This window comes from Ruditapes philippinarum, unplaced genomic scaffold (assembly GCF_026571515.1).
Source record: "Ruditapes philippinarum isolate M1 unplaced genomic scaffold, ASM2657151v2 ctg13406_1_1_1_1, whole genome shotgun sequence".
Classification (NCBI taxonomy): Eukaryota; Metazoa; Mollusca; class Bivalvia; order Venerida; family Veneridae; genus Ruditapes; species Ruditapes philippinarum.
In genome coordinates, this window is record NW_026855553.1 from 8,511 (window position 1) to 19,138 (window position 10,628).

General features: G+C 35.3%; 1 long non-coding RNA gene across 1 annotated transcript; it reads right to left on the reverse strand.

Annotated features, from left to right (window-relative positions):
- Window positions 1–7,829: 7,829 nt before the first annotated feature.
- LOC132743689 (uncharacterized) lies at window positions 7,830–10,028 on the reverse strand. Its single transcript, XR_009627603.1, has 2 exons — window positions 9,509–10,028; window positions 7,830–8,079 (listed from the first exon to the last, which is right to left on the reverse strand). It is a non-coding gene; the product is annotated as an uncharacterized LOC132743689 (long non-coding RNA).
- Window positions 10,029–10,628: the final 600 nt, after the last annotated feature.

A 10,628-nucleotide genomic window follows, 5' to 3' on the forward strand; every position in this document is an offset into this window, starting at 1 on the left:
TTTGGGAGTGGTTGCTGTCTTTTGCGCCCAGTGTTTTGTTTACCATTATTAAAAATACTCGTACAGTGTTTTTTTGTGTATTCACAGGCGAAATTATCTCGAAAAAAAAAACAATTTTTTGGTTCACTTGCAACTTTATATCAGCAATATTCGAAAAACGTAAACCAGGTTCATCAACTTCGTTTTATATAGCATGCAATATAAATATATGTGTTACATATCTCTATACTGTGCAGTAGCTGTTATAAGTTTTACTGGAGCGTTAAATTGCCTATTATGTTACATGTATAATGTTTACGGTAATACATTTAAGGACAACGTCCTTTCGAATACAAATTAACATGAAAAGTACGTGCATTATAAACTACGTCAGTCGACGCTGAACAAATAAGTATTTTGATAGACACATATCTTATATCCTGGTCGGGATTTTGCAACATTAATTAATTAAGTGTATTACGGATGTCATTTCATTGTTTCGTTGTTTTGTAATACCTGTGTGTTCCTTTGGTTGTTATTGTTGCTAATTGAATTGTGAATATATGATAATATAAAAAAAATAGTTTACGTACTTTACTTATAGTGGTTTTCTAGCTTGCCTTGATATACACAATTATATAGCGTAACATCATCAAATGATACATTATTACAATTTAATAGAATCTACTTCATTTAGGAAAGACTGAATGCCTTATTTTTTGTTCCAAGCGTAAACTGAAACAAGTTAAAGAGTTTAGAATTGTTTGTAATGGACATACTATTGAATCAACAAAATCTGTCAAATATCAAGGTTGAAACATTGATGATTCCTTGTCAGATGAATCTATTGTTAATAGTATTCTTACAAAGTTTTAGTTTTTGTATAGGCAAGCAAATGTTTTAGATTTAAGGATAAGAAAATATTTATGCTCAGCATTAATACAGTGTCACCTCGATTATGCATGTTCTTCTTGGTACCCGAGTCTGAACAAGTGTTTTAAAAGTAAGCTTCAAATTTGTCAAAATAAAATTGTTAGATTTATACACTGTATGGGACCTAGAGATAGTGTCAATAATGTTATTCTTGCTAATATGTCTTTATTAAATGTAGAAAACAGAAATAAGCAATGACGTCTTTATCATGTTTTTAAAATTGTTAATAACCAGGGCCCATCATATATGAAAGACAATTTTGTACCTGTTAGAGACATTCATTCTTATTCAACTCGGGCGAATCAGTACAATTTTAGGGTCCCAAGAAGTTATGGGAAAGATAATGTAACTTTTTTCAAAAAGCAATTAATGAATGGAATTCTTTGCCTACATGCATTAAAAGTAATAACATAGGAGATTACAAGAGCTCAGTGAAGGCCCATTTACTAGAACAGTTAGGAAATCATAATTAAATTCACTTGTATGACTAGATATTAATCTTCATTTTTATTGTTTTCCTGTTAGTAAAGTAAAAGAAAATATTAAAGTTTAATATTTTATTTATATGACATCTTCCAGTTGTCAAAGTTTTTTCAAGTTTTTTTGTTTGTTTTTATATTGTATATTCTATCTAGTACTATATATCCAAGGACCCCATTGGAAATAAGTCTTCGGGCTTTCATTGGCAATCCGAGATAATTACACACAACCTTATACATGCTTCCACTAAGGTCGTCACATTATTTTTAACTGGTAAACTGATATCTAGTCATAGGAAAGAAAAATAAATTTGGTATTGTCTGAAAAGTAATTTTTTAGATTTTGTTCTTTATTATTATTTTATTATTATTTAATGAGCGTCCTGTGATATTTATGTTTGACATTAATATGTGTTTTTGATTACATACTGAATGGCTTTCTTTAAAAAGAAAAAGGTCTTATACAAGGTACTTTTGAATATTAAACAGTCACTCGAGCATTGTGTCGCCGCTGTGCCCAGCACGAGGTATTCGCTGCTCTCATAAAATAAGGTTACTATTTTATAATCATAGAAAAATCATGTAATTAACCCTTAACTTGTTGAATTTATGTATTAGACCTGCTGGGGTTTGAATTCTGGTCCATTCAAAGTAAAATGGATTGCAATAACAAAATACATAAACTTAGCTATCAACCGTATACGAGAATTGATCAAAATGTTATCGGCCCGATGTACTAACCCAAGTGATGGTCTTACTTTTCAATATAATTGCCATCTACATCAATGCGCTTTGCCCACCTGTGCTACAACTTGTTTAACCCTCCAAAAAAGAACTCTCTATTTTGTTCCTCAAAGAACTCATTGACCGCCTCCATTACACCTTCATTGCTTCCAAAACATCTACCACGAAGCTTGGTTTTCAGTTTTGGAAACAGGTAGAAGTCAGAGGGGGCCAAGTTCGGAGAATATTGGGGATGGGGAAGAATTTCAAAGCCGCAGTCAGTTGGAGCTGCCATCGCAACTTGGGATGTGTGAGCTGGTGCATTGTCGTACAGGAGCAGAACGCATTGAGTCAGTTTGTCACTCCTTTAACGCGCGATATTTTGGCACAGACGTCTCAATTCGTCTGCATAGTACGTACCGTTTATGGTACGACCTTGCTCAGGATAGTCAATCATGATTATCCCTTCACTATCCCAAAAAAGTGAAGCCATCATCTTCCTGCTGATGGCATCCTCTTGAATTTTTTCGGAGGGGTGTGCCAGGCTGCTTCAACTGCATGCTCTGTTTTTTGGATTCAGGATCGAAGTGATGGACCCATGTCAAGCCGGGTCCGTTTCTGGTCGTCAGTCAACTGTCTGGGGACCCATTTAGCGGAAACCTTTGACATGCTTTAGACATCAGTCAGAATAGCCTGAACTGAACCAAAGCTTATACCCACTTCCCTAGCAATGCTTCGCAGGTCTCGTCTTCAGTCGCACATGACCAAATCGTGCACAGCTTCGGCAGTTTTCGTCGTTGGTGGCCGCTTTTTGCCGCCCAGGTCGCTCATCATCTTCAATGCTCTCCCTGCCCCTCTTAAATTGACATTTACCCTTGTCAGTCGGTTCGTCCATCCGTCCGTCCGTCCTTCCGTCCGTTCTCTTTTGTGTCGCACGTAACTCAAAAAATATTTGACATAGAGTCATGAAACTTAATAGGAATGTTGATCAGCATGTGCAGTTGTGCACCTGGGTATTTTCATGTGGATTTATTCAGTATTTTTAGAGTTATTGCCCTTGACTTAGTAAAAATTTGCAATTTTCAACTTGTTTCGCATGTAACTCAAAATGGATTTGACACAGAGTCTTGAAACCTTACAGGAATGTTAATCAGCATGTGAAGTTGTGCACCTGGGTATTCTCGTCTCGATTTATTTAGTATTTTTAGAGTTATTGTCCTTGACATGGAAAATGTTTGCAATTTTCAACTTTGTTGCATGTAACTCAAAAGGATTAGACATAGAGTCATGAAACCTTACGGGAACGTTGCTCAGCATATGTAGTTGTGCACCTTGGATTTCGCTTGTGGATTTATCCAGTATTTGTAGAGTTATTGCCCATTACATGAATAATTATCAACATCACTGTGAAGCTATGCACCTGGGACTTTGCATGTAGATTTTTTCAGTTTTGTTAGAGTTATTGCCCTTGACTTACAGTAGTTTAAATTTGCAATTTTTAACTTGTTCGTGCATAGCTCAAAAAGTATTTGACTTGTATGTCTGAAAGTTTACAAGAATGTTGATCAGCATGTGTACTTATGCACCTTGGGGTTTGCTTGTGGATTTATTCAGTATTTGTAAAGTTCTTGCCATTTACTTAGTAAAAGATTGTTAATTTTCAATTTGTTGCACATTTAGTCCAAAAAATATTTGACCTAGAGTCATAAGATTGACAGAAAAGTGACATGCGGGGGCACCCGTGTCCTATGGACACATTTCTAGTTACATAGTGCTATAGGAAGGGGACTCCTTCCCAAGTGTATCCATGAAGTCTTCATGGATTTCCTTGGGGGACATCCCTTTCTTACAAAGGTACTTAATGACGGCTCTGATTTCAACTTTCTCCATTTGGTCTAAATGACACACCCCTCTACTGATCAAAGTGTGTTTTATGTTACTTAATCTGTGTAAAACCGCGTGTAACGCGGTCAGTAATCTTCAATAAGATATCGGTCGGTACGATGTATCGTTTGTAAATGTCAGTGTAGTGGCTAGAAGTATATCGGGCCGAGAACTTTTTGATCATATATCATATAGACTGTTCAGGCTGCTAGGATGTGCAGGCTGGTCTGGCTATATACTGGTTGCTAAGTCTGGCCACTTTTGATTCCAGCAGCTTATTACTCACATCGAAAAGGTAAAAAAACAGTAACATTGGGTTTGTCATTTTTCCCCAGACTGCATCGATAATTGTAAAATAAGCGTTACAAGGGCGCGGCCATTTCTAACCTCAGGGGCATAATTAATGGAACATTTGTAGAGGTCTACCAGGCAATGATGCATTTCAAATATTTAATCTATTTGCGATGTAGCTTTTGGCATTGTAGTTTCATAAAAGAAGACTATAATGTATTTTCCTAATCAAGTCTATATAAACTAAACGATCCACCACTGGCGGGGCCAATTTTGATTCCCAGGGGTATAATTTATATATTAAATAACTTTAGTAAAAGGCCACGATCCAAATATCTAAGCTTTTGGTATTGTTGTTTCTGGGAGATGCATTTAACTTAATTCTAATACTAGTATACAAGTCTATATAAAATATGTGATCCCCGGGGTGCAGCCAGTTTTGACCCCACTGACATGTATTGTATAACTTTGGTAAAAATCCACTTGACAATGCTTCAAGCATATTTCTAAGCTCTAGGCATTGTAGTTTTATAAAACAAGACTTAAATGTATTTTTCCTAAAAAACAAACATTTTAAATGATCCCTATGGCGGAACCATTTTTGGTCCAAGGGGCATGATATTTAAGTTATATGTCTGGCTCCTGTGTCCTACTTATGCATCAGACTAGAACCATAATTTCTGTAGAGGAACATCTAAGGATCATTCCTGTAAAGTTTGGTCAAAATATATCAAATCGTTTCTCAGGATCTGTTTTTTGAAGACATAATTAACAACGACGGACACACTGCCATTACTGTTCAACATCTCTCACGCCCCCTACAACCGGCTTATGCGGTACTCAATTCTCAACACTTAATAGTGCTGGAATCAATGATTCCGAAGGACCAGAACAAGAGCTGTCACCCAAGTGACGAATGCCCCGAAAAGGTTTCTTAAGCATGCAGGTATTATGAAAAGAAAAGAGAACGAAAGTAACTAATTGCTTAATATTATTCTTTGTATTATTGTACCTGTAATCTCTAATTGTGATAGCGTGAACCTTCAAAATATAAGTGTGACCTTGACCATTGAAGAAAATATGATAAACAAGATCAACAAGGAAAGGCGGCGTTCAATGCACGCACGCAACTGGACGCAACACAATGTTGTTATGAGATAGACTTTAGTGCCAAGTTATTTCAAATCCCTCAATGCATGACAAAGTTACCGCCTGGACATGATTGTTTTGTAAGTGGGGGCACACGGACGAACAGACGGGCATGAGCCTTAGCCGCGACACATTATCTTGATGTGGTAGACATTTGTGCCAAGTTATTTTAAAAACCTTCCATGGATGACAAAATTACAGTCCGGACATGAATGTGTATCTTCATTTTCTAAAGCATTTTCTAGTTGGGTGGTTCCAATATTCCTACTTGAATAATGTTGAATCACCCTTAGGATATGTTGCCTGCTTTTTAAATTTGTCTTTTGACGTCTTATCTGTGATACGCAGGCTTCATAACCTCTGATCCCCTTTCAAAATTCCATTTTATTTAGTTCCGCCCATTGTTTTCTCGTTTAGGGCACACGCTTTTTATTACTTGGGGACCATACGCCGCTTTTCATGGAATGGCACGGAAGTGTCACATTGAAGGTTCCATGATAACCGCCGTATGAACACATCTGCGGATGTTTCTAAATTCAAAATTTTACTATTTCATGTTTAAATGTTGAATTCTGCTTAAGCCGTTGCTAGGGGGCGTGGACGGTAACTTGCACTTTCCAGTACCGTACATGAACAGGCTCAATCAAACCTACTCTCCTGCGCATCGGTCGAATGTTCCACTATCGCTCACTTCTTTACGTCTGAAGTAACGGGAGTGTATTCAGTAAGCTGCGAAGGGAGCGTAAATCAAACCGAGCCTGCAACATTTTCAATTTTGCCGTGTTGGGCTTTCTTTAGGGATTCTGTATTTATCTATTTCAAACTTTTCTCAAGAGAATGAGTACATTCAAACTATAAAAGTGACCTTGAATCTGAAGGTAGACACATGGGTCTTAGTCGTGACATGTCGTCTTGATGTGGTAGATATTTATGCCTAGTTTTTTAAAATCCTTCGATACATGACAAAGTTACAGTCCGGACACGAATGTGTGTACCTATAAACTCCAATTGTGATAAAGTGAACTTCAAAATGGCAGTATGACCTTGACCTTTGAGGTAGATGCGTGATTATTAGATGCGACACATCATCTTGATGTGGTAGACATTTAGCTAAGTTATTCTAAACTTCTTCCATGCATGCAAAGTTACAATCCGGACACAAATGTGTGTACCTATAAACTCTTATTGTGATCAAGTGAAACTTCAAAATGTTAGTGTGACCTTGACCTTTAAGGTAGGGACGTGATTATTGGACGCGACACATTTTCTCTATGCGGTAGACATTTATGTCAAGTTATTCTAAAATACATCGATGCATGACAAAGTTACAGCCCGAACACGAGTGTGTGTACCATTTTACTCTTATTGTGATAATGTGAAACTTCATAACGATAGTGTGACCTTGACCTTTGAGGTAGGGATGTGGTACTTTGACGCGACACATCGTTTTGATGTGGTAGACATATGTGCCAAGTTATTTCAAAATCCCCCCATGTATGACAAAGTTACAGTCCGGTCATAAATGAAGTGGGGACGCTCGGACGGACAGAGGTACGGATTTTCTAACGGGACAGTAATAATGTGGCTAGTCTATTGTTCTTTTTAGCCACACAAAATAGCCACACAAAATAGCCACATAAAAGCATTACGGAATGAATGACATCAAAGAAAAAGAACAGTTATCTTTTGCCCCTCTAGTCACATTATTACTGTCCCGTGAGAGTGGACAGACGGACGGACAGACAGACGGTGCGATTTTAATATGCCTCTCTTCGGGGGCATAAAAATATAACAACACTGAAGTGAAGAACGGGGCAACTTTTTACAGCTGCAACACATCACATGACACCTGCTGTTGTGAAGTATAAAAAATCTGGAAACAAAGTGATCCCTCGGAAGCATTAATCACAACAAAATTACATGAACATTGTAGACTCGGTATGATTGAGTCTGTACATGAGGGATAATGAATAAGTGCAACATCTCTCACGCCCCAAGCACCGGCTTGAGCGGTACTCAATTTTCAACACTTAATAGTGCTGGCATCAATGATCCCGAAGGACCAGAAAAATATAACAACACTGAAGTGAAGTACGGGGCAACTTTTTACAGCTGCCACAAGCACTTGACACCTGTTGTAATCTGTAAACAAAATGATCCCTCCGAAGTATTAATCAAAACAAAATTACATGGAAATTGCAGACTCGGTTTGACGATGAGACGATGAAAAAAAAAATAGGACTTCTGTTAACCAAAGTCAAATGTTATTCGTACAAAATACCATAGATCTAGAATACAGACAGAGGGAAAACATTTTGAGAATATCTGACGGAACTTATGACGGAAAGTTTTATTATTTATATATTGTGAAAATCCAGTTGAACAAACGAGAAAAATTGTGAAAATTTATTACATCTAATTCAGCAACGAAAACACAAAAATATTTTATTTTGAAAGAAAAATATCAAATAAAATGAACTACGATTGTCTTTTATTGAGTACGATTTCAATAACAATCGGGTTGCATGTTGCGATTTTCCACCCATTTTCGCCAAATAATTATATCTTGTAGTGTTCTCAGGTACATAATTCTGTGGTTACATTTTTATGTCAGTTCTTTACAGGGGCTTCTCAGATCAACCTGAAAAAATTAACATGTGATAGTAGTACATCTATTACGGTACGCATAAATAAAAAAATCCATTCAAAACGTCTTCATTGCACATTTTACATAAATTAAATGTTATTGTTCGAAATGATTGCACTATTACTTGGTAAATGGAAAATTCTAATTTACGCTTTTTTAAAAATACCTTGCATAGGCCCAGTGCCATTTTTTTCGTTTTTTTTTAGTCCGATGTTTCTTTGTTCCCATCGTCATAAAAATGTGTGTCAATAGTTAGAAGTTGCTACACAGTGATATCATTTGTATACCTCAAAAATGCTGCTTTTATCTGCCAATATATTAAAATGTGCTTCTTTGCATTGAATTAGACTTGCTTAAACTGTACATGCAGAAAAAAAAGCCTCGTGACATTTTTATTGGCAGGCAGTCGACATCTTTTTGGGCGCTAGAGGTGTCAATCAAAATAAAAGGGGCAGTCTTAACAAGACTTCAGAGGGCGTACGTGACAAACTGTAAGCAAGTTATTGGTCTGTATCAAATTTTATAGAAAACTTATTGCTTCGCTACGCCTTCGGTTTCGCTTCCGATAAATTCCATAAAATTTGATATATGACCAATGACTAATACATATTAGTATGCAAATGTATTGTCTATGACCATTAATGTTGTTTATAATATCATGCAATATGGTTTTCAATGGAAAATGGAAAACCTTAAATTCAAAAGGTGACAATAGCTGTTAATTAAATGCAAAAGCGGATAATCAGATGTTTAAACTCAATTAATAATAGGCCAAAACATATGATACAGCATGAAAATATGGTAATAACATGATAATGATGTGAGTTCACAATAAACAATTAATATAATCACTATAAATACGTATTCAAAATTAATAGTTAATATGTTCCGTATTATTATGCGTAAATTAATATGGTATATTATTTTTTAATTTACTCTAATAACAAATGCAATAAACTCACAATGTACAAACATAAATTTTACTTTAAATTATTCAATTTCTTTTCTTAATGTGAGATTCTTTTAAAATTATTACAACATTATAGTTTAAGATATTTAGACATAGGTATTTCTCAAACAGCAGTCCTTTCTCTGTATTGCATTTCATATTGCATAAATATTTTTTCTCTCTTCTTTTTTTTGTATAACTTGCATAAATCAAATTGAATCCAATGTCTACTTGTGGTCATATCTCACCAATACTATTTACTAGTAATTTGCTGGTAATTAATTGTATGTCATCGACATGCGATTCCTTGAAACGATATATCGATTAAGTTTAATTACAACGTGTTGAATATTTTGCAATACATGTATAAAGTGTACTCTGTATTAAATAAGATAATGAACAACATTATGTTAACAGACATCTTTTAAACATGACTACAGGTAAAGATAAAAAATTGTATTGTGAAAATGTTACCTGAGCAGACAGGACAGCATTCGCCTTCTAGCATCACAGGGTTCATGCAGAATTCGGGAGAAGCACACATCACTGCTAAACACCTCAGCGGAAAAGTCGGTCGTTGGGTGCCACCAATGTATTGTCCAATACCAACAGCGAATAATCCAAATAAAAGTATAATACATGTTAAGGAATTCATGTTTTATATATAAAAAGATAAATAATTTCAAGAAACGTTCCTTTTTCCAACTTAATTATATTAATTTAAAGAAACAGTTCTATTCAAATCTGTCTTTCAACTGATGTTATGGTGATTTTTAATACCTTATATACTGTTGTCTGTGTTGTTGTTTTTTTCTGTAAGTTTTAAATTGCGGTTTATCTAATTATTATTAATAGGGATGTCATCTGGAGCCGACACGGCCATCCGGATATCCGAATCAAACATCCGGATACATCCGGATGTTGGGATCGTTGTTATATTCTTAGATGTCTGATATGATGTAACCATTTTTTCGCGACTTTTTTCAAAGTGTAGTATTTCGTTTTTCTTCCTTTTTAATTGAATGATACATATCAAAAATTTTCCGTTATTGATTTTATTTTTTTCTATATATATACGACTAGCTGTTATCAATAAATTTAGTGCGTGTGGTACTTACGATTTCAAATGAAATGAAAACGAAATTCGCCGCCGATTGTCTGAATTCCTCAATTAGCGCTATAATACGCAATAAAATTCGCTCACATTTGTGAAAATAAAATAATACCCGTAAAAATTAAATATAATGTTTCCATTGTTCAATAACACGCATACAATTTACACATGATGACCTTTCACACACGTGTAGCCGGCTTTTCAAAAGAATCTACCAATCTTTGATGTTTACCATCATGTAGCCCTGGCTGTTTGATTCGAATCTTCAAAGGAAGTGCCGAAACTTACATGAATTACACACATTTTAAGTGTTCATAAGTATAAAAAGAAATGTGAAAAAAAATGTTTTAAAAAAAATGTACATGTTTGATTAATACTTAGGGAGAAAGTTATTTTGTCGGATAATTTTCGTATCAATTTCAATAAAAGATGTGATTAACATATAATTCGTAAGTGCATTTCTTTAATTGCTTATTTTAT